Source organism: Spinacia oleracea, chromosome 1 (genome assembly GCF_020520425.1).
Source record: "Spinacia oleracea cultivar Varoflay chromosome 1, BTI_SOV_V1, whole genome shotgun sequence".
Taxonomy (NCBI): domain Eukaryota; kingdom Viridiplantae; phylum Streptophyta; class Magnoliopsida; order Caryophyllales; family Amaranthaceae; genus Spinacia; species Spinacia oleracea.
In genome coordinates, this window is record NC_079487.1 from 68,279,467 (window position 1) to 68,284,082 (window position 4,616).

General features: G+C 39.8%; 1 non-coding gene across 1 annotated transcript; it reads left to right on the plus strand.

Moving 5' to 3' along the window:
* The first annotated feature begins 992 nt into the window (after positions 1-992).
* LOC130466512 (small nucleolar RNA R71) lies at positions 993-1,099 on the plus strand. The gene has a single exon (XR_008926735.1). It is a non-coding gene; the product is annotated as a small nucleolar RNA R71 (small nucleolar RNA).
* The last annotated feature ends 3,517 nt before the right edge of the window (positions 1,100-4,616 follow it).

Sequence of the window (4,616 nt, forward strand, 5' to 3'; positions counted from 1 at the left end):
CTTGTATTTCAACTTTCTTTTCAACCCTTGTGCTAGCTTCCTTCTCCTTGAGCACTTTCCCACTTTCTTCTGTAACACCATCACTGATAGGTACTTCAACCTCTCCTTCAATAGTCATAGGCGGCCCATCATACTCATATCCACTCCGCAAGGTGACAACATTTACAGACTCTCTGTGCACGGGTTGTGAAGGGAGTTGACCTTGGGGTCTCTCAGGAAGAGTAGTAGCCATTTGTGCCAACTGTTTATCCATGATCTTGTTATGAGCAGTGAGGGCATCGAATTTGGCATCCTTTTCGCTCAGAGACCTCTGCAATTCCAACATCATATTCCTCATCTCTACAAGCATGGGATCAGGCTGTGTGGGTTGAGGTTGTGGAGGAAAACCGGGTGGTCCACTAGGCTGCGGGTTGTAGTTACTCCGCGGTTGGTATGACTGTTGTGGTGGTGGTTGGTAATGTTGTTGTGGTGGTGGAGGGTGTTGAATCTGATGGGGGTTCTGGACATTAGTACTCCTATATAATAGTAGGGGGTTGTTTTTATACCCCTCATTGTAAGAGTTGGAGTACGGATTGTTCTGCTTGTAGGACTGGAATGCAATGCATTGTTCGATAGAGCTCCGGCATTCCTGTGCATAATGGCCTTGCATCCCACAACTACTACAGACATTGGCAGATTAGGCACTCATTGCAGCGACACTAGCATGTTGGGTGGATTGGGAAGATACGATCTGTATATTATCTAGCTTGTGATGTAGGGCAGTTAGCTGAGCAGTAAGCTGTTCAATAGAATTCATCTCATGCTTAACACCCCGGTCGGCAAAACCTCTAGGATTCCCATATTGGGCACTATGGATGGCCATCTCCTCAATCACCTCTAAAGCTCTAGGCACCTCCAGTTGCATAAATCTCCCACTGGCAGCTGAATCCAAAATACACCTAGACTCATTACCCAGACCATTATAGAACTGCTGAACCAGGAACCAGTCATCCAAACCATGGTGCGGGCACTCTCTTTGCAAGTCCTTGAATCTCTCCCAAACCTCGAACAAACTCTCATCTGCTTGTTGAGAGATACCTAATATCTGACCCCTCAGACGAGCTGTCTTCTCAGGTGGGAAATATTTAACATAGAATGCAAGGGCCAAGGAATTCCAATCGGTAATTTTCATAGCTGCGCGGTTGAGACTGTTAATCAATAACTTTGCCTTTCCACTCAATGAAAATGGAAAGAGTATCTCCATAGTCTGCTCCGGTGTTAAATTCTTCTGCTTAATGGTGGCACAATACTGAATGAAAGACTAAATATGGAGATTAGGATCTTCACCATTTTCCCCACCGAATTGGTGTCTCTCGATCATGTTTATCAGCTGGGGTTCGATCTTGAAATTCTCGACCGTAATAGAAGGCATGATTGCCTTGGGAAGCATAGACAGACTTGGTTTAGAATAGTTTGTAAGCCTTGGCACAAGTGGGGGTGGTGGTGGTGGTGCTTGGTCACCCATCTCTGAATCTGTATGGAATAGATTGCTAATCAGATAGTCGGATTCAGAGTCAGAATAGTCCCTCAATTGTTCAACGAATCTACGCCATCTACGAAAGGTCCGTTCAGGTTCAGGATCGAACGAAGTCAGATCGCTGGTATGGACAGTCCTGGGCATAAACAAGTAAAAACTAGAAAACAGTCGTAAGATCTGATCTCAAGGAACGGAGTCCCTTGAGAAGTAACAAACAATAATCTAGAAAAATAATTAATAACAGAAAATTAAACCGAATCCCCGGCAGCGGCGCCAAAATTTGACAGGCTAAAGTCGTATCACCTAATCAAAAATAACCTAAGTCCACTAGCTAGGTAGCAAGGGAAGTCAGGATCGAATCCACAGGGAAACAATGTTCTTTCTACTATTAATCAATTAGACTAGACTATTGGGAACAAGAGTTTGGTTGATGGTTACTAAGACTACGGAGATAATTAAACGAATATAAATCAAGGTATTAAGAATCTAGGGCACAGGTTCACCAACAATTAACAATCCAGGACAATGAACAATCACGATAATCAACAAAGTAATTAACTAGACTAGCATGCTCTGTCGAATCGATACTAATCATAGACTAAGAATTAACGGGCTCTCGCTACGTATTAACTCTAATTCCACCTATTGACACAAGCCTAAACATCAAATTGCATCTCTGGAATCTTAATTTGATATTGCATAACTACCACAATTAAACCTGCCCAAATCTAATTGTATAGTGAAATAAACCAATCAATAGGAATCAATTACAATGCCAACAATCATGATTATTTAATATCCCTTCATATTATTCATGGATCCCCAAACCCTAGAAATTGGACTACTCAAGCATATTAACAATAAACATAGCAATTAGCATGATTGAAAACATAATTACAGCTAAACAAAGAATTGAAATATTGAACAATACCTTAATTGAAGAACAATGGAAATAGAAATCTTGAATTTTTATTGAAATTTAAAACTAAGTGTTTGCATAAATTTAGAGAGAAAACAAAGCTAAGAGAAATAAACTAAGGGGCAAATACTAGAAAAATAAGACGTCAACTAAAATAATGGGGCTTAGTATTTATAGTTTGCCCAAAATAACAAAAGAAAACCGGAAAAATAAAACGCGCATAAACCCGCCCAGGTTGTCGAGGCCGCCCGACGGGCGGGACGCTCGAAATCCGCCCGACGGGCGCAGGTCTGCCTGGCGGGCGGAGGGAGAAACTTTGGAAACCATCTGCACGCGCCCGGTCGGGCGACTGGAGATCGCTCATGGCTGCTGCTCTGCTGGGCGCCCGGTGGGCACCAGGCGGATGTCTGCCCGTCGGGCGCCGGGCGACTGGAGATTTCTTTGGCTTGCTCGCTCGGTGGGCGATGGGAGATCTTCCGGGCCAAAAGCTAAATATGTCCGCAACACCGAGTCTAACTTCCGGGGCTCAATCATGAACATCAAAGCTCCCTTAAGTCGACAGTAATCGTCTCGAATCCCCTCGGGATCGTGTAGTGGCCTTAATCATCTTGAAACGGGTCTAAAAAGACCAATTTCTCACTAAGTAGTCCTGAAACTCAAGGCACACTCAAATACACAGATTAGTACTAAAATGGCTCCTAAGAGCTCATTTAACACACAAAAAGTACTAAGGGACGGGGGTAGAATACTATATAAAACATGCATATTAGAGGCAGATTTCCAATACAACGTCGTAATCTCAAATTTTCCTCTCAAAATCAAATACAAAATTCAAGTTTCAAATCTACAATTTCCATTACGATTCCTCAAATATCTAAGCAATTGGGAGCACTAATCGAAAAACTAACCTAATCATAAATAGGTAATTCTGAATCCCTAATAAAATCATTATGATGTTTTCTACTTTTCTAAATCCAAAATATAACAATGATGTGGTCATTTGAGTTCATGCTCATGACTAAGTAGGAAGCATATCCAAAAGTTCCATCTTTAGAGAGGTTTTCACTCTTGAAACTCTTCCCAAATGATTTTCTAAGCACATTTTCAATATGCAAGATTCAAGCTTTATTTTCGAAAATGATTAGTGAAGTGATGATATTTCATACTTGAAAAGTTTCTCCTTTACAACAATCACCATACAATTTTACAAAATAAAAATCTTTTCAAAGTTCAAGGAAGTTTGGAAAAGTGAAAACCCTTTTTCAAACTAGAACACATGAACATTCAATTTCTATGTTCAAATACAAGTTCTATTTTCAATATTCAACGATGTTTAAGTGAGATCAACTCCTCCTTAAAGTAGAATCAATTTCAAGTTATGGAGCATATTAAACATGAGGCCTTTTTCACATTAAAAGGTCTAACCTTTAAGAACCAAGTCTCCTAATTTCAATACTCAAGATTCAAGTTCAATATTCAAGTTCTATTTCAAAAATCAAAGTCAATGATGCTTTATGATGAGCAACTCATCTAAAGTTAATATTTTTAGAGAAGTGAATCCGTGTCGGACACACTTATTTAAGTAGTTGTTTGGCGTTCGGATCTCAAGTACAATAATACAATTTCAATATCGTCATTTCAAATCATGTCATTTCAATATCGTCATTTCAATATCGCACTTTCAATAGAGCATTTCAATACCGCACTTTCAATATCGCACTTTTAATATCAAATTTCAATAACGCACATTCAATATCGCACCTTTATTTTTGCAATTTCAATTCCGCACTCTTTACTCACCTTTTTTAAGGTGATGTGGTTTGTACGCATTTAAATAATTCCTTCCTTTCTTGTGATGATGCTTTACATGTTTATTGCTTTCATCACCTCACATGCTAAATTCAATAACATACAAAAGGTTACATCACGTAATCAAATTATATGGCCTCTTTTACCTGTCACTTTGCTTTAATTATGTAGATATTATAGTATAAACGTATTGAAAACTGTGATTTTAGTAATAACTCGACATTGTTTGTAATTTGTATCCGAATTGATCTGACCAAACATGAACCCGACCCGATATGAATCCGACCCGATTACAATCCGGTTAAACCCGTTAACAAACCGAACCAAATTGACCCGACCCGACTACAAACCGACCCAATCTGACCCGACCCG